Raw genomic sequence first — 24,022 nt, forward strand, 5'->3', positions numbered from 1 at the left:
TCTGGATATTTCCCAGAAGACCAGGGGAGGTCTTTGAGAGGTAGGCTAAACTACTGAAATGGAAATGAGTCAGGGGGTTTGGATTGCATTTAATGGCACTGTTAGAAATTTTAAAAGACAGTGAGTCAGAGAGAAAGTATATTCACTTGTAGAATCACTCCAGAAAGTCAGTGTTTGCATTTATAAATATTTCTTCCAATGTTTCTCAACATAAAATCATGTTTAATACCATAGTAATTTTGCATTCTGCCTTTTGGGTTTATCATTATACATAAGGAATTGTTCATGGTTTTCCTGACTTTACAATTATTGTAGTGAATGGCTACATTATTTTCTCTTTTGAAGACAAATAGTAACTTATTTAAGGAGTCCTCTACTCTGAGACATTTTAGCCATTTCTGGTGTTTTTTTTTTTTTTTTAAAGATTTTATTTATTTATTTTTTCCCCCCAAAGCCCCAGTAGATAGTTGTGTGTCATAGCTGCACATCCTTCTAGTTGCTGTATGTGGAATGCGGCCTCAGCATGGCCAGAGAAGCAGCGCGTCGGTGCGAGCCCAAGATCCGAACCCGGGTCGCCAGCAGTGGAGCGCACTCACTTAACCACTAAGCCACGGGGCCGGCCCCCTCTGGTGTTTTTTTGTTTGTTTGTTTTTGTGAGGAAGATTAGCCTTGAGCTAACATCCGATGCCAATCCTCCTCTTTTTGTTGAGGAAGATCGTCCCTGGGCTGCCATCCGTGCCCACCTTCTTCTACTTTATATGAGACACTGCCACAGCATGGCTTGACATGTGGTGCCTCAGTGGGCACCCGGATCCGAATGTGCGAACCCGGGGCCACTGAAGCGGAGTGCGCGCACTTAATTGCTATGCCACCAGGCCGTCTCCTAGCCATTTCTATTTTTCATGATTATAATTAGTCGTGCAAAGTAAAATTTAATGTGCATAATATATTATTTATTTTACAATTATTTTTAGTATCCTTTCCCAGAATTTAATTCACTGGGTCAAGATATTTTTGTGAGCCAAATTGCTTGCCAATAAGGTAGGCTATTTTTAATACAGTATCTTTACCAATTAGATGTTAATTGTTTAAAGTTTGCCAATTGAATAGATGTTAAATGGAATTTGATTATTATTCAAATTGGTATTCTATAAATTAACTAGTGGTTTATAGATTAATATATCTTCCTCTTAAAATTTTGGAATCTGATGAATCTCAGAGAAATCTCAGTTTCTCCTTTTCCTAGAATTACTGATCTGACAAAATTTAACATTTTTCCCCTGATGGACTGTCTGGAAAACTCCATTTCAACTCTCATTATTTTACCTCTGAGATTAACCCCTTCCTCCCACCTCTAATAAATGGAAAGATACCTAGTGAGGATGAATCCCTTGTATATTTGTCTCTGGATAGTTTTCCTCATCGCTTGAATTGGCACATTCGCTTACTCACACAGCAGATAGTCATGGTGAAGGAAGACCTGACTGAGAAATAAAATAAGTTATTTCTGTTGTAGGCTCTGTCTCTACCTTGCTGTATCATATTTGGCAATTAATAACCTCTTTGGGTCTACCTGGGCCTCAGTTTATTCATCTAAGAAATTAGATGGTGAGTCTATATGGTTTTAATGTTTTTTATTCTTTGAAAATCTATATTTGCTGAATTTTTTTATTCTGATACACATTTTTTTCAATGTTTAATATCTTTGAAATGAGGAAAAATCTTTCCATAGATGTCAAAAGCCAAACCAAGGAGTGAGGGGTTGATGTTGACAGCACACATCAAGCTTAGTGTTGTACACAGGTATCTCATATGATCATCTACATGACTAAGGCAAGATGAGGTATTTGTGTGGTGGTGCCCCATGGGGAGAAATTTTAATTTGAACTTGATGTTTTAATTGTCACTTAAAATGTATTTTACCAGATTATATCATGATGCAAGATTGAAATGACAATCACTTTGTGAATAGATCATGTCAGGCAATGTGATGGAAGAAAATAGAAACTGTCAAAGCTCTCAGAATAGGTCATAGACTTTAAAGCTAAGACAAGTTGGTTTGAGCAATCTATGTACCATCAAGCTCTTACACTCATCCTACCTTAAAGCTTCCAGCTGATCTTACAGAAAAGCCCTTCAATTTTAAATGGTATATAACTCAACTAAAGAAAAGAATAAAATCATAGCTTTAGTCACAAATGAAAAAAAACACAAAAGCCCTGGATTCTTCCACATTCCTTAAAATGATAAGAGTTTTTGAATATATAAGAAACAAAAATGCAATTATCACAAAAAAGTGTATCAACATGCACATTAGTGTGTAATACAGCCAAAAGTGAATCAGAAAAAGTTATAAACACTGAATTAAAGGAGGTTTAAATCTGATACTTATGAGAAAAGTCATGGGCAACTTATGAATCCATTCATGGTCAGTAACAACAAAAACTAGTGATCAACATAGCATTCCTTTTATTTTTTTATGAAAACTCTTATTTACTTGATGTTCCATCTTTAAAAAGAAATATTTATATGATTCTGTCTCCTCAAGTATTACAACCACGCATAAAGCTCTAAAATTTAAATTCTTTCAACTTTTCAAGGATCTCAATTTATTTATTTTTGTTTTGGGTAAATATAGCACACTTTTGTAGTATTTAACTTCTTGCGTTCCATTTCCTGTGAAAAGAACGTTCATATATTTTCTGGAAATATTAAGGGCTTAAGAAACAGAATTATTGGCAGAGATAACCATTCATAACATTGTCTGGAAGTGGCGATCAATAAGATTTGAGGAAAAGGAAGTACAGAGAAGATTCCTAAATAAAGATTAGTCACTCCCAAGCCAACTTGTCTATAAAAGACCAATGGTAAATTGTTTTAATAAAAGAATGTCACCTATTTAACGACTTAGAAAAATTGAGAAGTGCTTGGTAAATCTTGTAGTCATTATGCTTTTCACTCTACTTTATCTTTCTCTGAAACATAGAAAATGTTAAAATGATTCTAAAAACATCACCCACTTGTTATTGTGACAATTTTCTCGTATTCTCCGATCTTTTGACACGGCGCCCAGCACCCTCACCGCGGCTGCCTCAGAACGTGCTCAGTCTTCTGCCTACCACAGCTTGCAAATTTCTACCTAACAAATTTCTGGGTAATAGCTCACTCTTCTCCTCATTTGGCTCTTAGTGTGGGGACCCGTCTCCAAGTTTCTCTGAGAAGATTCTCTGTTCTGTAGTAATTAGAGGAGTAACAGTGCTAAATATATTTCTGGCAGGGAAGGACTCTGCGAGTTAAATAAAGCAGCCCAGGTGTAACAGAAGACAGGAAGGAGTTACTACCAGAAGTGCTGTTGGCTTTGTTTCTCCAGTAGAATTTTAAGTCTGTTCCAAAGTTTTTCATATACCTGGGCAGTGACATTCACAGTGTTGTGGAAAATTTAATTGGAGTAATCCCATTAAACTGAGAATGGTTCAGAAGAGTCACCAAGAGACGTAAGTTTAGATAGGAGGAGTACAAGTATGCCGAGGCAACCCAATTACCAGAAAAATATATTAAAGACTGATTTAATCTTATGTTTCCACACAAGTATGCTGTCAAGAAATTCACATTAAATTTAACTACCCCAAATGCTAAAATTAGGACTAATATTTAAAAATGTAAAATCACAGATTAATGCAAAAAAGGCACGAAAAAATTAAGATTAGATAAAATACCCTACAGGATTTGAAAATGTGTCCAGAGAGAAGCACTGCATCTCCATCCTATCCTGACCTCCTTGGGTCAGGATTTGGTCTTCTTCATCTTTATAAACCTCTGGAGTGGGCCCCCATGATACGATGTGCCTAGAACTCCCCTTTCTCTGGGATCAGCCACTTTTCCCTTCCATGCTGGTACCAAGCAGCCCCAACTCCTGGCTCAAAGATCATCAAAAAATTCAAGTTGAACCAATCAGATACTTTCCTGGATATTTGGAATGGATGAAAATACCAGCTAGTCTGCCAACACTGGTTTGAACTCGGGTGATGTAATCTTGGGAACTTCGTGTGCCATGTCCTCACATGTAGAAGGAGAAATAAAGGCTTCAGTAGACTGAGTGATGGCTCACACAGACAAAGCAGTAAGATAGACATAGGAAGAGAGACCTGATGGTGTTTTTATCCTAGGATCCAGGTTTTCTTGAAATTAAATTGTGATCTTGCCATTGGACTCTCTGAAACACTTGAGTACCTTTACTGAAAACCTTAGTATTTATTTTTTAAACATTCTGTATTATATTTTTGGAAATTCAAATCTGCCATAGTGTTGAATATGCCGGAAGCATCGATGTGTATAAAGTAATTTCCCACTCTTCCTCATTGCAATTCAACCACGTAGTTAAATAAATACATCTCCTAAAGGAATTAAGTTGAGTTTCTCTTATCTGAACCTCAAAGAGTGCTAATTAATATATAGCCACACAAAGTATATATTTATTTTGTATTTGAAAAACATTGAATGAATGAATAAAAACAAGTAAAGGATTTATACGATGAAACTTATGACACATGTTCTGCATTTCAAAGGAGAGAATGAGCGCAATTTTAAGAAATAGGGATAGTAAAAAGAATATTTCAGGTGAAAGACCTCCCATTAGTCAAGATAAGGGAGAAGAAAGACAGGCTGTGGTGGAAAAAGGCAGTTTAAATGGAGGGTGAGATTCAGATGGAATATGGTAGGATATGAGAATAGATAAGTTATTTGGGCTTATGTTTATGAGAAAAGGGAAAACAAATGATTATTTAGGGGCTTGGGAGTGATGGGGTCGGAGCAGTATTTTCTGGATTCTATACCTAACATGGCAACTTCTTCTGGAATCTCTGCATGGTGATTATCTCCAGAGTCTGTATCTAACACGATAACTTGAAAAGAGTGTAAAGATGCCAGAACTAGTTAAGATGCTCTTTGGTTAGTTCAATTATAACCTGTTCAGGCTCTGAACTAGAAACAAGAAATTGGATGGATGAATCTCTTTATTTATTTATTTATTTTTATTTTTTTTGAGGAAGATCAACCCTGAGCCTAACATCCATGCTAATCCTCCTCTTTTTGCTGAGGAAGACAGGCTCTGAGCTAACATCTATTACCAATCCTCCTCCTTTTTTTTTTCTCCCCAAAGCCCCAGTAGATACTTGTATGTCATAGTTGCACATCCTTCTAGTTGCTGTATATGGGACGCGGCCTCAGCATGGTCGGAGAAGCAGTGCGTCGGTGCGCACCCGGGATCCGAACCCCGGCCACCAGTAGCAGAGCGTGCGCACTTAACCGCTAAGCCACGGGGCCGGCCGGGATGAATCTCTTTAGAAGAAGCAATCAAAGAAATCTGTAACAGAAGGCAGAGAGAAGGGGTGAGTATAGATTTGTAGAGGATTCCAGAGTCTTATGGATGAGTTATCAGTTGGTAGAGAAAAATCTCATAAGTCAAAGCAAATACCATTTTTGAAGAAATGATTGCAAATTGTAAGATCTGTTTTAAATACGTTGAGTTTGACATGTCAGTATGGAAGTGACTAATAGGCAGACCATAAATGATGTTTGATAAAAGGTTGTTGAAATATAGAATGATAACAAAAATTCTAGTATTGAATAAATTAGAGAGCCATTAATTATTCCATTACTTTCCAAGATAATGTAAACCTCGTACCTTTCTACAGGATATGTTCCTGAACTTCAGAAATACATGCATGTTTCATTTAGGTTTATTTTTACTGAAATATGACATAACAAATCCAAAATTTCCTTCACTCTAACAATATTATTCATGAATAATCACTGAAATGATAAAGAGCCCTAATTTTTATTCTATAGGAGGTAAATTTATGCCTATGGAGGGAGATATTTCTAGAAGTGCTCTCTACCAACATTTGTTGAATGAATGAACAAAAGACTAGAACTCTAGGAGAGACAGGTAACATATCAGGTAACCCAGAGTCTAACACACAGCCACCTTTTGGGAAATGCTTACTGTTATATATATTCTTCCACCCAACTCAGTCTTAGGCTCACCTAGGTTCAAACTAAGACAAGTGTGTGCCCTGATAAGTTACTCATTTGACAGCTGGGTAGGAAAACACGCACACACACATGCAAGCACATATGCATATAAATACTTATTTTCTATTTATGAAACTTTACCTCTCTCAATATGTTTGTAATTCATTCACTTTCTTGTTCAACCACCTCTCCTCAAATGCCTTTTGCCCAACAATATTAATGAGCAAGCATCATTACAAAATAGGGTTACAAAAAAAGAAGAAGGAAGAGGGAGTTCATATTCCACAGTGTCTAACATTTTACTTAAAAATCTCTTTTAGCCACATCTCTCTTCTCCGTATGTCCCTTCTTCCAAGCCACATCTCTCCTATGTATTCTTTTCCAGGACTTAGCCTTCCTTGCTCCTGGCCCCTTGTCAGGAATTCCCCACTTCCTCCCATCCTTCTCATATGCAGAACAAGTTAACTCAGTTCCCATTCCTATTGCCAAACTTGCCTGCTTCCACCCACAATTTAAAAAGTCTTCAAGTATAGCCTTGACCATTACCCAGAAGATGATTTTGTGATCAGCAAAGCAAAGAACCTCTAGCTGCCAGGATCTGCCCTTCTTAAAAGAGAATGGGAATTAAAAATGACAAAGAACCTTTTTTTTTCCTTGAGTAATCTTCAAAATATTTCAAAGGATTTATTTTATGCACTGAAAGAGATAGAGCCAATTTATTTTTTGCCAGTTACATTAGAGTTGTATATAGAAACCTGAATCAATTGACACTATATTTCAGATTTATTCCAACAGTGTTTTATTTGCCCCCCTAGCCCATCCCTCAATCACACTCTAGGTTGAGTTAATAGGCAATGCTGAATTGCAGAATGTGTGATTGAGAAACTGGCAGCATCAAATGAAAGAAATGCTGTTCAGATTCTTGAGTTTTTAATAGCATGTGTTTTTTTTAACGTACTCATCTTATATATCACGACAAAGCCAACTTTTTAAAATAGAACAGACTTTACCAAACAGATAGTGACATACCTCCAACCAACTGATGAACTCTCTCATCAAGTTAGGAAAAATATCTATTCGGAAGTGTCAGTGTACAACCTGATCTTAAAAATTGTATCACAGAAAAAAAATAGGCAAATTTGGCGGGAATATGTGCTCCCAGCAATTGACAGCCTCTCTCCTTGCCTCCCTCCCTTTCTTTCTTCCTTCCCATAAAGGAATTTGCACTTACATATACTAGTTAGACTGATAGAGGAGAAAGTGAGATAATCATTGTGACAATATATGAATTTTAAGATTTAAAAATAATGTGCTGATATAATCATCCTAGAACTGTGGGTACTTCATACCTGCAGATGATGAGGAAGGAAACGAGTGTTTTTTATGTGGTACTTTATTCATCTTTCCTTCAACTCTCATTTATGGATTATCTACTATATGCCAGGTATTGACTAGTCATTGGAGAATCAATTATCTCACAATTTAGTAAGAGAAAATAAAAAAACATAAATTAATAATGAGACAGCCTAAAGGGTGGTATAATGGGAAGTTTCCAGTGTAGGCACTAGGCTCACACTTAAAGTTTGTGGAGCCCAAAGCAAGACTTCACATGGAGGTCTATGTATCTTATTTTTAAATATTTAAGAGTAGTAAATCTAGCTAGCAACTGTTTGTGTATGTGTGGTTTTTTTTAATTGATGTATAGTTGGCATACAATATTATGCTAGTTTCAGGTGTACAACATAGTAATTCAACATTTATATGAATTTGAAATGATCACCATGATAAGTCTAGTGACTATTTGTCACTGTACAAAGTTATTACAATATTATTGACTATATTCCCTATGATGTTTATTACATCCCTGTGACTTATTTATTTTATAACTGGAAGTTTGTAGCTCTTAATCCCCTTCACCTATATCCCTCAAACCTCCACCCTCCTCCCTTCTGGCGACCACCAGTTTGTTTCCCGTATTTATGAGTCTGTCTTCTTGTTTGTTTATTTTGTTTTATACATTCCCCATATAAGTAAAATCATACAATATTTTTCTTTCTCTGTCTGACTTATTTCACTTAGCATAATATCCTCTAGGTCCATCCATGTTGTCACAAATTTCATTCTTTATTATGGCTAATATTCCATTGTATCTATTAACCGTATCTTTTTTATACATTCACCTATGGAAGAACACTTAGATTGTTTCTATATCTTGTAAATAATGCTGCAGTGAACACAGGGTTGCATATATCTTTCAAATTAGTGGGGGGTTTTTCTTCGTTTCAAACCTAGAAGCGGAATTGCTGGATTCTATGGTAGTTCTGATTTTAATTTTTTGAGGAATCTCCCTACTATTTTCCATAGTGGTTGCACTAATTTACATTCACACCAACAGTATACGAGGGTTTCCTTTTCTCCATATCCTCACCAATACTTGTTATTTCTTGTCTTTTTGATGAATAGCCATTCTGACAGGTGTGAGGTGACGTCTCATTGTGGTTTTGATTTGCATTTCCCTAGTGATGAGTGATGTTGAGCATCTTTTCATGTTTCTATTGGCCACCTGTATGTCTTCTTTGGAAAAATATCTATTCAGGTTCTCTGCCCATTTTTTAATCAGATTGTTTTTTTGATGTTGAGTTGTATGAGTTCTTTATATACTTTGGATATTAACCCCTTATTGGATATATCATTTGCAAATATATTCTCCCATTCAGTAGGTTGCCTTTTCACTTTGTTGATGATTTCCTTCACAAAAGCAAATCTTTTTAGTTCGATATAGTCCCATTTATTTATTTTTGCTTTTATTGCCCTTGCCTGAGTAGAAAGATTCAAAAAATATTGCTAAGATCAAAGTCAAAGAGTTTACTGCCAATGTTTTCTTCTAAGAGTTATACGGTTTTAGGTCTTACATTTAAATCTTTAATCCATTTTGAGTTTATTTTTGTATATGGTGTTAGAGAGTGGTCCAGTTTTGTTCTTTTGTGTGTAGCTGTTTGTTAGCATCTGTTTAATAAAACATTGAACCTTGACAAATATACAGTCATAACAAAAGTAGAATGAATACTTGCTGACTTGCTCATTTTTTCCTCTCTCAATCTTCTAATCAGTTGGGAAACCTACAGGACAAAAGTCCCCTGCTTTTCCTCTTTTTTCTTTGGAGGGGGAGGAGAGGCTCATTTTTCCTGAGTCCGAGATTAGCTCCTGACCACCTAACAATGCTCTCTCGCCCATTCCTGCTGAGTTTATTCTCCCTGCACCCAGTCCAAGCTAGGCTATGTCTGCTCATGAGGGGCTCACAGCCTGCATCCATTTGAGGAACCTGAGGTATAAAAGCCAGGTTCAAATTTAAAATTCTCATATTTTTGTGGCACATGGAGAGTGGATCCTTGTCCCCCTCCCCTTCTCTTCCCATCTCTGGCCCCACTCCACCTCTCTAGTGTTCTCCCACACATCTATGTACAACCAAAAACACATTCAGAAGCTCTAGCCCCAACTTCCTACTCAGGCTGCAAGAATTTCCCTCCAGAGGACAGACTTGAGGAAATAGCCAGCACAGGTCCCAGAAGTACATTTGGACCCATTTGGGGATGGAATTCTGGGATCCTGGGAGAGGGTCTACACGGAGAGGAGGATGGGGTCCAGATGGGAATGTCCCCTAAGCCATCGGACTAGTCTCTCAGAAGGAGAAGCACTGACTGAATGAGGTTCTCTGATGCCGGAGCCCTGTGCAGAGTCTAACACTTTGCAGTCAAATACAGGTGCCACTAAGAAGACATGGCTGTTTCAATTTCAATTGATTGAAGTTACATAAAACCAAAAATTCAGTTACTCAGTTTCACTAGCCACACTTTAATTGCTCGATAGCTACAAGTGACCAGTGGGTACCATATTGGGCACTGCCGATATAGAATGCTTCTCTCAGTGTTGAATGTTCTGTTGGACTGTACTAAAGCAGGCAAATCTCCAGCAACTTGGTTTGACAGGGATGCCACTGTAGTATTGCCCCTCAAATAAGTTAGAATCCCATGTCCACCGATTCTTGGCATAGAACAACTTGTCACACCAATAGGAATTGAGAAACAAAGGTGGCAAAACATGTGAGGATACAGGAGGAATTTTACAGTTCATCAAAATGGTGGAACTTGGTCTTTACAGAAAACTTTAGACTTTTACCATATCCTCCAGAATGATCATTTAGCAGATGAACATGAAACAGCCAATGAAGCAGTTGAGCTTAAATTATGCACAGGTAAGGTATCAGGTGGTCAGAATCACATTGACTCAGAAGAGCTAATATCAGTTAGAAATTTGATAATGTAACAGAGGAAGACCACTGACCCGGCTAAGAGGAGCAGAGACCAGGGAAAAATAAAATAATTTCATTCTGTTCCCACTATGACTTCAGACTTAAAAGGAATGTTATACCTAGGGAAATGTAGGCATGTACAAATATTGAATTTATTTAGTTTAGTACATTGAAGTCTAGTTGTATTTAAGTGCAATATCATTGTTTATGAGAACACTCGGATTATGTTCTTTAAGGGAGAACATACAGAGAGTATGGCCGACAAGGAATAAAATGGAGCCAGAGAGTCATTGCTGTACGCTCTAAAATATAACTCTCTTCCTTGAAACTATTCAGTCACTTTGCATTGTGGTAGAGTGAATAGTAAGTCCCAAACAGCTAAAATAGAGAGGAAACTCCTAACTGTCTTAGGAGGCTCTCTGTATTCTGAGTCTCTGTGGTCATAGCTGGCCTTACTCTTTCTTCTCCAGTGATCCTGGACCTCTTTCAGGACAACAGACTGTGATGCTTTCTTGACGTCTGTGAGAGTTAATTTTATGTGTCAACTTAGCTAGAGTATGGCATCCAGCTGTTTGGTCAAACACTAGGCTAGATGTTGCCATGAAGGTATTTTTTAGATGCATTGGTATTTACAACGAACTGACCTTATGTAAAGCAGATTACTATCCCTAATGTAGGTTATCCCATCAGTTGAAGGCCTTAAGAGTAAAGACAGAGGTTGCCCAATGAAGAAGGAATTCTCCTCAAGACTGCAACATAGAAACTCTGCTTGAGTTTCCAGCCAGCTGCCTTGCAGCATTTGGATTCAAGACTGCAACATTAACTCTGACCTGAATTTCCAGCCTGGTGGCCTGCGCTGCAGATTTCAGACTTGTCAGCTCCCATAACCCTAACTAATGCAATGTCTTTGTACATAATGGTCCGTCTTCCAATAATATTTTCACCATTATAATCCCTCCATATGCTCCCAATTTGTCCAATTCCTGTTCATCTTCAGGTCTCTCTTTCAAAGTCATTTCCTCCGGGAAGCATCCTGTGACTATCAAGACTGCAATAGGTGCCTTTCATAAGTGTTCTCAGGGTATTCTCAAAGTTCACTGTCTTAATCCTTATGATGTGACAGTGTAATAACTATAAGTTTTGAAAGGCAAAGATTTCTTCTCTGGTTTTTACAAACCACCAGTACCTTGAGCACAGTAGATCCTCATTAAATGTGTGTTGAGAAAATGAGTTAACTAATGAATAAATGAATAGGTGAATAAAGGAAGGAGTAAAATGGCAGGGTAAGAAATACAAACAAAAATATCACAAGGGAAACAAAGGTTTTGCCAGAATATTAGTGGGCTGAATTTGTGGAAGGAGATGAAAGAGATGACCACAGATAATAGCTATGAGATGAGAAAATACTGATGTGGCAGATAGAAATTCTTCCTATTATCATTACCTAATGCTGACTGTGTCCTTGACACGTGCAGGCTCTGTTCTAAGCACTTACACAGCTATTAGGTGACAGAGGCAGGATTTAACCAGTTTCAACTGGTCCCACTGCTTGTGCTAATAACGATCTTGTTGCCTCTGACCCCCTGAAAGAAACAGATTCTTAAAGAAACCTGAGCCCCACATTCTCCTTGTCTCCTGTGGTAGCACCTGAGTGCTGTTTTCATGACTTAACTATGCTTTAAATTGCCAGTAACTTTTCTTTTCCAACCAATTTCCACCAGTAAAGCTTGTCTTTAATTCCATAATCATTACCATCCATTATGGTCATATACATATGAGCTCACCTAAACAAGTCAAAGCACTCAGAATATAAGAAGTTATTCTCATGTAAATTTAATGGGAAAATGTCTGTTTATCAGAAAAACTTTATCAGTGTGAAATGGACTGAAAGTGGGTGATATTTAGCATGAAATCGTAGAATGACCCTGAAAGATTTTAAAAAGTAATCAAGAATATTCCATCTGCACCCATCAATTCGTAACAGTTGTGAGTTCACCTTTCCAAACAAGAAAACAAATTTTGAATTCATAATTTATTTCTATGGCACATACAGTTCTGTCTAAGATCTGTGGCCATGAAGTAACTCAAAATGAACCATGCCAGCTTTAAGCATTCTTCATGTAATTAAAAGTAATTTAAAGATTACATGACTTTTTGAGAAAATGAAAAATGGCTTTCAAGAAATATTATACATGGGAATGATTTGATAGATGCATCATGTATATAACAGAAAATATCTTGATTATCATTTGAATGCAATAAAAATAAAGCCCATTGTTAAAAATTAATCCATTTCTATCACTTCACACATTATACTTAAATATGCATTTTATTGATTAAATAATTAAATGTATGCACCAAAACATAAAAAAATGAAAAGGAAATAAAGGTGAATACTTATCTCAAGATCGTAAAGTTTTGTTAAAGCATAAAAGTAATGAAAATAAGCACAAAATAAATAAAACAAGTGTAAATATATTAAAATATAAGCTAAATTAAAATGCAAAACGCTGACTTGTTATATTAGTAACAAGTAATATGAGAAATTAAAAGCTTTAATATATAAATAATTGCTTCCATCAATAGGATAAAATGTTAATACCTTACAAGAAGAGTGGGCAAGTGGTCTGAGTAGAAAATAGATAAGCAAAGAAATATAAAAGATGAAAATGTATGACATTAAAAGGCAAAATCATCTTAGTAGTCAAATAAATTAAAAATAATTGTTAGGTACCATATTTACTTATTAAATTAGACAAGAAAAAGAATATTTGACTTCTTAAGTTTATATGGCTGCAATGAGATGGATGTCACATTAGAAGGTTTTAATGAATATTAATAAAACAATATGTATCAGAATCCTTAAAAATCATCACACTCTTTGACTTAATAGTTTTACTTCTCTGACTATATTCTGGGGAGGATATTAGAGGTACTGAATAAATATACATGTATGTCTATTATAAAATTTTTATTATAGCCAGAAATTAGAACCAAAATAAAAATCCAACATTGGGAGAATATTTATAAAAGTAGTATTTATATTGTAGCCCTCTTTGATGGTTTATTTTTGATTATCTGAGCTTGGCCTGGAGTAGAGGTGGGGAAAGGAACGATGAAAGCAAGTACCCACGTATTTATAGGGAATTTTCCACTAAGTGTTGCTATATTATTTTGTTTCTTCAGAAAATAAGGCCTTAATTCTTTTTTTTTTTTTTTTTTTTTTGTGAGGAAGATCCACACCGAGCTAGTGTCTGATGCCAATTTTCCTCTTTTTTTGCTGAGGAAGACTGGTCCTGGGTTAACATCCATGCCCATCTTCCTCTACTTTATATGGGACGCCACCACAGCACGGCTTGACAAGCCGTGTGTCGGTCCGCGCCCAGGATCTGAACCCGTGAACCCCGGGTGCCTGAGGCAGAGTGTGCACGCTTAACCACTACGCCACCAGGCCAGCCCCAGGCCTCAATTCTTATGTAACAAACATACCTAAAACAGTAGCATCACTTTAGAGAAAGTTTTCTTCAAAAGGATAAAACAATACTTAGTTCCACTTAGAGCGGGGTTTTTATCCAGGAGATTGGTCTTATGCAGATGATGTCTTGAGATGTAACTCAGCCCAAACGATTATTGTTTGAAAAACAAACCAAGTAACCAAGAGAGAGGCAAAAGTGAACACCAGGCAATTAAATCGTGTTGCAAAATTTAATTGTATTACAAAGTATTTTCCCATTTGTTACCAGTCACACCTCTCTGATGAAAAATACTCAGTTCGGTTACCTGTACTGGGACCACAGCAGGAAAGTGGGGAGGATGGATGACTGCTGCCATTCTCCCTTTTCATCTAAGAGGCTGGTGAGGAGATACTCTTGTAGCTTGAACCATGAGGATGAGTGAGGAATGATTTCCAACACACTGGCCCCTAATGTTTTGCAATGTTCTGAGACTGCTCTGCAAGTGAACAGCATGCAATCAATAAATGATGTTTTTGAACAATATCCAATGACTTGGGAAAGTTTTCTTATACTTAAAAAAAATCTTTAGCATCTCAGTAATGTTCCTTTTTAAGTCTTTAATATTGATTATTTACAGAGATTTTATTCCCCATGCTCACTGCCCCCTTCGCAGTTATTTTTTTCCATTTTGATAGTTTATGAACCAATTCCTAGTTTTCACAATACTCTTTCTTGTTTCTTTTTAAAAATTTATTGATATTCTTCTTTTATATTTACTACACTCTCCTTTCATATTTGAAATTTGACTAGTGTTCTGTAATTACCATCTTGAGTCGAATGCTTGTCATTGATTTTTAGTCATTTTTCTTTCCTGGTTCATATTTAAGACTATATATTTCCCTCTAAATACTGCATTAGCTCCGGTATACAAATTTTAATATGTGATATTTTATTGTGCTTCAAAAACTCCTAACTTGCATTTAAGTAATCTTTCATATTTCCAAAAGTATGCTTTTTTTTTGTTTTTTTTTTGTGAGGAAGATCGGCCCTGAGCTAATATCTGCCAATCCTCCTCTTTTTGCCAAGGAAGACTGGTCTTGTGCTAACATCCATGCCCATCTTCCTCCACTTTATATGGGACGCCGCCACAGCATGACTTGACAAGCGCTGCGTCGGTGCGCCCCCGGGATACGAACCAACGAACCCGGGGCCACCGCAGCAGAGTGCGCACACTTAACCGCTTGTGCCACCCAGCCGGCCCCCTGAATGTGTGCTTTTTTAAAAAAGATTTTCTTGAGGCTTGCCCAGTGGCATAGTGGTTAAGCTTGTGTGCTCTGCTTTGGCGGCCCAGGGTTTGCAGGTTTGGATCCCAGGCGCAGACCTATACACTGCTCATCAAGCCATGCTGTGGCAGCCATTCCACATATAAAGTAGAGGAAGATGGGCATGGATGTTAGCCCAGGGCCATTCTTCCTCAGCAAAAAAGGAGGATAGGCAACAGATTTAGTTCAGGGCTAATCTTCCTCGCCAAAAAAAAAAAAAAGATTTTATCTTATTGAGTTTTAATTAAGATATTCTCTGGGGGGCTGGCTGGGTAGCACACGTGGTTAAGTGCTCATGCTCCGCTGCCGCGGCCTGGGGTTCACCGGTTCGCATCCCAGGTGCACACCAATGCAGCGCTTGTCAAGCCATGCTGTGGTGGCATTCCATATAAAGTGGAGGAAGATGGGCACAGATGTTAGCCCAGGGCCAGTCTTCCTCAGCAAAACGAGGAGGATTGGCAGATGTTAGCTCAGGGCTGATCTTCCTCACAAAAAAAAGATATTCTCTGAAGCTTAGTATGCAGTCCATTTTAAAATTTTGGGGCATACATAAAATAAATGTATTCATTCATTAATTGTTTTGACATTCTATTATATTGAGATTCTTTTATTCTGTTTTTTTTTTCAATTTTGTTGAGGTCTCATTGGTTTATAACATTGTGTAAATTTCAGTTGTACAACATTATATTTGAGCTTCTGCATAGACTACATCATGTTCACCACCAAAAGTTTAGTTTCCACCCATCATGGCACATATGTGCCCCTTTACCCCTTTTCCTTCTCCACGCCCCCCTCCCTTCTGGTAATCACCAACCTGTTCTCCTTATCTATGTGTTTGTTTGTTTGTTTATCTTCCACATATGAGTGAAATCATATGGTATTTATCTTTCTCTGTCTGACTTATTTTGCTTAGCATAATACGCTCAAGGTCCATTCATCTTGTTGCAAATGGCACGATTTTGTCTTTTTTTATGGCTGGATAGTATTCCATTGTATACATATACCACATCTTCTTTGTTCATTCGTCCATTGATGGACGCTTGGGTTGCTTCCAAGTCTTGGCTATTGTGAATAATGCTGCAATGAACATAGGGATGCAAATATCTTTGCAAATTAGTATTTTCATTTTCTTTGGATAAATACCCAGTCGTGGAATAGCTGGATCATACGATAGTTCTATTCTTAATTTTTTGAGAAATCTCCATACTATTTTCCATAGTGGCTGCCCCAGTTTGCACTCCCACCAGCAGTGTATGAGGGTTATCTTTTCTACACATCATCTCCAACACTTGTTATTTCTTGTCTTGTTAATTGCAGCCACTTTGACCAGTGTGAGGTGATATCTCATTGTAGTTTTGTTTTGCATTTCTCTAATGATTAGTGATGTTGAACATCTTTTCGTGTTCCTGTTGGCCACCTGTATATCTTCTTTGGAAAAATGTCTGTTCATATCCTCTGCCCATTTTTTGGTCAAGTTTTTTGTTTTTCAGTTGTTGAATTGTATGCGTTCTTTATATATTTTGGAAATTATCTGATGCAAATATTTTCTCCCATTTGGTGGCTTGTCTTTTTGTTTTGCTGATGGTTTCCTTTGCCATGCAGAAGCTTTTTAGTTTGACATAATACCATTTGTTTGTTTTTTTCTTTTGTTTCCCTTGCCCGAGAAGACATAGTATTCAAAAAGATACACTAAGACTGAAATCAAAGAGCCTACTGCCTATGTTTTCTTCTAGGAGTTTTATGGTTTCAGGTCTTACATTCAAGTCTTGATAGATTGAAGTTCTTAACTGGTCATTTCAGGTCATGTCTGTTTGATGTGAGTTTGTCAGCTACAAAAGTGGATTTCTCAACTTTTCTTTGTAATTTTGGATTTTTTCCTTATTTATTTTGATCCAGTGATATAAGGATAGATAAGTTTTCCATAAGTAATTTTTTCTTGCAAATTATTTCCTTTATAACAAATCATATCCTCAAAATTATTATTGCTATAAATATTTTATAAATAGCAAGTATTATAATTAATAGCTACAAATATGTGCTTTTATTTTTTTATTTATTTTTTGTGAGGGAGATTGGCCCTGAGCTAACATCTATTGCCAATCTTCTTTTTGCTTGAGGAAGATTGTCCCTGAACTAACATCTGTGCCAATCTTCCTCTATTTTGTATGTGGGATGTCACCACAGCATGGCTTGATGAGTGGTATGTAGGTCCGTGCCTGGGATCCGAACTCAAGAACCCCGGACCACCGAAGCAGAGCACGTGAACTTAACTACTAAGCCACCAGGCTGGCCACTAAATATGTGCTATTTGTTATACTGTTTTCTTTTGGTAATTTACTGATATATTTGGACTTAATTCTGCCATCCTATTTGTCTTTTCTATTAAAATATTTATTTTATTGCTTTTGTTTTCTTTGCTACACTCCTTTAGATTACTTTAATAATCTTTACTTCTCATCTATTCTTTTATTGTATTTTTATGTTTTAAGTGGGTATCCTTGACATTAACCTTCATACTTGACATAAAGCCTGTAATTAATCAGTATCTCAATTCTCTTTTCAAAACTTCAAGGTCCTTTAGAACATTTTAACCCTAACTATCTCCTTATTTCTTCCAGTTAATTGTTGTCCAATATTTTAGTTACTCTTTGTTTAAAAAGAAGAAAAACAACCATAATAACTACAATTAAGAAACTAAAAGTTATTATTATTTTTATGACTACAAGTACTGTTCTCTCTTTCAGTTTGTTCTATTAATTCAAGATTTTGGGGTGGTAGTCAGTGGTATACCAAGGATGATACATTGAGTCCAGTCAGTGAAGAATGTGTTGTCTGTAGATAATTTAAAACAATATAAAAGCAACAATAAGGGGCCAGCTCCATGTAGTGGTTAAGTTCATCAGGCTCTGCTTCAGCAGCCCAGGATTGCAGGTTCGGATCCTGGGCATGAGCCTACACCATTCGTCAGCCATGTTGTGGTGGCAACTCACATACAAAACAGAGTAAGATTGGCACAGATGTTAGCTCAGAGCTAATCTTCCTCAAACAAACAAACAAAAAAAAACCAGGAAGATTGGCAACAGATGTTAGCTCAGGGCAAGTCTTTCTCAGGAAAAACAAAAATCCACAATGATAAATTGGTCTACTTTTTATCATCACCAGTTACCACCATGAACTTGTATTTCTAATCAATTCTAATCAATACCGATGATAAAAATATTCCTCCATAAAAAAATCTTATGTAGGTATAAGTTCTAAACAACTGTTGCAGTTAATGTTGTTTTAATTATTATGCATACATATACACATATATATACTTAAATTAGGGCATTTTTATTACTTATCTTTTAATGAACATGATATTCCATATGGAAGTTAATTTGGAGAACTCCAAATTATGTGGTGGATCTCCACTTATGTGACCTCAGCTACATGCGTTTGTTTAGAAAGTGAGCTCATAGGTTTGGAAAAATCCTTTTGCTCAGTTTCAGTGTAATTGGTTCTCTGGCCCTGTGGTACTTTATATTCCTGAGTGTAAACCATAGGTTCAAAACTAAATGACAGTACAGTGATTGTACATATGCAGAAACAGAACTTAAGTTAATTCAATTTTGTATTCTGTGTCAAATCATTCTGTAACTTATAGAGCTCCCTGTGGGAAGTATTTCTTTGAGTGATGTTTCCCCTTTATTCAAAAAAGACATTAATGTACATAAATACTATCAGTCCATTACTTTTCTTATTTTGTGCATTATTAAATTTATTTTATTTTTTTATGGGATGGATTCCATATAGAAAGTTCAATGAAAATAATTTCCACTGTCTGTACTTCTTTTCTAGCCAATATCATTATCATGACATTTCATGACTATCATTGAGAAAAATTGTGTGGTATAGAGGAGAGGGCTGTAAAAAAAGAAAGATGCACTGTGTGTCAAATCTACTAGATACCACACTGGTGCTTGTATTCCTATTAGTTGTGTATGCTGGCTCTCTTTCAAGGAGTACTGTTTCTTCTTCAGGTCTGTAGTTATGGTCTCTAAGCTTCCCTGAGGACAACGTGGTATCTTCTGTGGAAGCTTTTGGTGCCCTGTGTTAGAGATGGGTCCCTAAAGAACAACACTCGAGTTTGCTTAGATCTGGCACTACTCCTCATGTAAATATATTGTCAAGGAATATTGACACTGCATGAGTTTGGAAAACTTAGGCCTCCTACCAGTATATGGTGCAAGCTTAGGGCTTTCAAATCCTCATGGTGATTTTTTTATCTTTTAATACATATCCTCGCAATGACTTGAGCAGAAACAGTTTCCTTATCACATATCTGGACCAGTGGGTGGCATTTATAGTCTTCTATTCACAGAAGCTGTGTCGTTGTCATGTGTACCCCTTCTGCAGGGGTCTTCCCCATGGCCCTAATTCATGACAGCCCACAGCTATGTCTCCTATACCTACAGAGGACTCTGAACCTCCAGACTCTAGTTTCCATGGTTTTAATCTGGAGCTTTCTCCCCCGCCAACCTCATTGCTCCCTCGTCTACATGTCTGTTCACAGATTTACCACTCTGATTGGCATTGACCAAGTTTTGTAATATTATGTCCAATGTTTCTTTGTGTGGCATAGGTGAGTTCATATCACATCGTCTTAGTATAACATGCTGTGGAATTCCCAGGAGAAAATTTGTACAATAAAATATGCATATGGTCTGTGTATGTGTGTGTGTTGGCAAGGCAGGAAAGGATATAAAACACAGTCATACAAAATCCCTGGAAGATATAATTATGTGGGATGTTTATCTTTCTACTATCTGTAATTTCTATGATACAAACGTATTACTTTTATGGGGAGAAAAAATAAATATGAAAATTATAGGAATATATTTCTGTCTTTTGTTTTAGGTCACTATTTCAAGCTAAAATTGCAACAATGCTTTTGAAAGAAGAAATTTAATTTATTCAGGTTTTTTCTTACCAGTACAAATTAGAAAAAGAAGGAATTATGGTTTGAGAATAGAGAACAGGTTAAATTATATACTTTGGTAGGAGTATTATAATTTTAAAATTCAGATTTGGGAAAGGTAAAAAGACTATATTTCTATCTGTCATGTAGGAAGCAGCTAAAATCAGGAGTCAGGGGAATGAAGGAACAGGTCAGAAAGCCCCAGGAAGTTCTGATGCGTTTCCATGGTAGGAGTTTGGGTGTGGCCCGAGTTATATCTATTGAGGAGATGATTCTTTCATTTGGTTGGAATTAACTGAATCCCCACTCTGTGTCAGGCAATCTTCTATGTACCAGGAATTTAGCAGTAAAAACAAACAAACAGGCAAAGCAAGCCCTGTCTCATGGAATTTCTCTTCCAGTGGGATTAGAGAAATGCCCATGGGAGTGAGTGGAGGACTCCACACACAGGGCAATGGGATTTCAGGGCAGTGAAAAGCAAGAGGCAGAGAGGATGCTCCAGCACTCCGGCCCCCTGGTGAAGCTGACTCTAAGTTTTGCTCTGAAATGCGGAAGGGTCTGGATCCCCATAAATACTGGGAATGATGAGTATAAGCAACTGTAAAGGCTCTGAGCGACAACAATTCGTGCTTCTCTGATTCCTTAAGACCCACCTTGAGTAGACAGAGTTGATGGTGTTAGGCACTGAGGGCCAGGGGAAGAAAGACATACCTACCTCTCTGTGTGGGCTCCTGCCTTGCATGGTGGCTTGCTTGCAAGATCCTTGGAAAATAAAGCCCAACATTATGAAACTTAGCCCAACATTAAAATGGCTGTGTGCACATTATATAGAAGAAAACATTAAACAAGCAACACTCTGCTGGATACAGAAACTCACCTGGTATCATCACAAATGCCACAGATCTCAGAGCATCCATTTTCTATCTAAACCGGAAGCTACAGTCACCTTCACTTATATGTGATGTTTCTTCTTTTACTCACCCAACCAATAAAAAATCTTTTCCATAATGCAGATTTAAAGGCTTAGTAGCTTCTTATGATTTTTCGAGGAAAGTTTAAATGATGCTTCAGTTTTTTACTTTGCAAATGGATATAATAACACTCACTTCATAGAAATATGATGAGGATTAAAATGAGAAAATGTAGGTTTATTATTAGTGTCATTATTTTCAATATCCTTAAGGATATTCCAATTTCTTAAAAATATACATGCCCTTAAAAATGTAAATAACTTGTTAATTCCTCACTATATCTCAATATAGTTTATATAATTTACATCAAAACGGCATTCACGGGGAAATATCCAGAAGACTTGAACTCATTTTGTACCATACCACAAATGTGTCACCCATGTGCTCACATTTATATACCTTTTGTTTCACATCCCTATATTCAAAACCAAAACCAAAAAACAGAATTCCACCTTCTGTAGCCCATTATTTCAATGATATGTAAAGTGATTTAGTGATTTTTTGTTAACAGATCCAAATAGATCCCCATAACATGTGTTCATATTCACATTCCAGCCATTTCTTCAACTTTTCGATAAATGCAAAAATTTCTGTGGTTTATAGTTCTCCAAATAGATTCAAAAATCATGCATGCAAAAATCGTTATTGAAATATATTTGAAAGTCCCTAATGCCATTAATATAATCTAACTTACCATGAATAAAACTAGGCTCCTTTAATAAAAATGGAAGTACTGTGGGCAATTAATCTAGCAATGATCCCAGCAAGAAAGATATTTAATTATGTTAACAAAGGATATTCATTTTCCCTTGTTCCCCCTTTTTTAAAACAGTTTCACTATTTTGTTCACAAAAGTCATTCGTTTCCTCTCGCCCTGCCTTGGAAATCATTATTATTAATTGCCATAGGTCAGCTTGGTGGGATCCACTCAGCTCTTCTTATGCTCTGATTTCTCTTTCATATCCTAGAGAACTGACTTTTATTGAATTTTAATATTATCTAAAACTTTTAATGCTCTCCGTGGCTCAGAAACGAATTCGCTAAGTCAGAACAGCAGTTTCTGTGGCAGGTCTCTGCTTTTCGAAGCGATCGAAGAAAATAAACCACTGTCTGGGATCAATACGATGTTCATTCTGAGTCTTCGACCGTGTATTCTTAACCCGAAAATGGCAGATCCCTTTCAGCGTCCTCTCTCAGGGCCATGAATGACCAGGACGGGCGGAAGGGGAATTGTGATGCGGCTGAGTGAGGCTTTTTAACAGAGACAGATATTATTATGTTATATATACAAAGCCCTATGTGTTTGTTTATTTATTTACATTTTGTAATCGTGGTCATTTTCAAACATCAGATAAATATCTAAGAGCTGGAGGTTCCATCCAGAGCAAATGCAGCAAAATTTTTTTCTGAGGTTCTACTCCACCACTGCTGCAGAAGGACGAAAGGCTTCCGAGGCGAACGGTACAACAGAGGGCTTGCTGAGAGGTGTGTGCAGACTCATCCTCAGCTTAGTTTTGCCTAAATACCAAAGCATGCTTGTATAAATAGGATTGACGAGCAACTCAATTACGCAGGCGCCAGCGGGAACATTCACAGCCCGCCGTCACCAGCACATGCGCAGACTGGATGGATCTTCAGGCGGAGAACAGCACAAGGTTAGGTTGAACGTTGTTGCATTTTCAGGTTAGGTAGAAATTTCCACTGTGAGCCCAAAGACCAGGAAAGCGAAGAGCTGAGAAGTGATAAATGTAACCAAGAAAACTGTTTCCGGGCCTGATATTTGAATTGCCAACATTGATGAAGTCAAGGGGGAGAAAAGACTATAGGTGTATCTCCTTTCTAACCAGAGGGGAAGGGGGGAGGGAGGAGGCGAAAGGGATAATTCGGCACATGTGTGTGGTGATGGGTTGTAATTAGTATTTGGGTGGTGACCATGATGTAATCTATGCAGAAATAGAAGTATAATGATGTACACCTGAAATTTTTACAATGTTATAAACCAGTGTTAAACAAAAAATTAAAAAAAAAAAAAGCATGAGTGTTGAAACTCCCAAGAAGAAAGGACGTTTATTTCAATATTTCCACGCACACATTTTGCCACAGAGATTGTTTTGACAAAAATCATGTACCATGGTCAAGTCTTGAGGAAATGTTCCTTAATAAATCCCCTCTCTCAGAGAGTAATTGTGTGCATTATCTTATGGAAGACTGAAAGAAGCCCTACAGCACACATCTCTCCTTAACTGTGGAAGCAGCATTTCCTGAACTTAGTTATCCACAGAACACTATTTTCCAGGAATACCTATGACATTCTATGAAATTTATCCTTCTGGCGTTTAGGTTCCAGCAATGAAATTAAGGAGCTGGACTAGATGACATGTAAGACACACCCAGCTCTAAATTTCAGGGCCTCTGCTCTCTAGAAATGTATATTCCTCCACCCCTTTCCACTGCTAACCAGGTCCAGTACTTACCACAATCAAGGGCAGAAGGTCCTCTACTTAAGACCTCAATCTCTTCTCTGTGTCTGTCCATTCCTCTTTTCTAGCTCTTCCTTGAACTTTGAGAGCCACTCCTGAGGCAGCACCCTTGTCAGAAATAACCCTTTAATTGGTTAGAAGACCGCAATGTCACCTGTCAGAGTTCTCTAAACATTATTTCTTTGATTCTTCCCTCAAAGAATCTATTCTTCCACCTTGGTATCCTAATTTTCTTATCATAGATATAGAGCCTATGGATTTGAATATGATAATAAAAAGGACAGAGAGTTCAAGATGTAATAAATGTATGATTGAGAAAGTCAAGGAAATAATCTAACTCCTGAATAATCTTCTCAAATCATAACTGTTTCAGACTACTGGCTCTTCCCCACTTTGCCTTCCCTAACCTCACCCCTCGTGGTCGTCCAGCTTTACCGAGCTTCCATTCACCCCTTCCCAGCATTGCCAACCACTAAGAAAAAATTCAGCCAC

The sequence above is a fragment of the Diceros bicornis genome, chromosome 32 (assembly GCF_020826845.1).
Source record: "Diceros bicornis minor isolate mBicDic1 chromosome 32, mDicBic1.mat.cur, whole genome shotgun sequence".
Classification (NCBI taxonomy): Eukaryota; Metazoa; Chordata; class Mammalia; order Perissodactyla; family Rhinocerotidae; genus Diceros; species Diceros bicornis.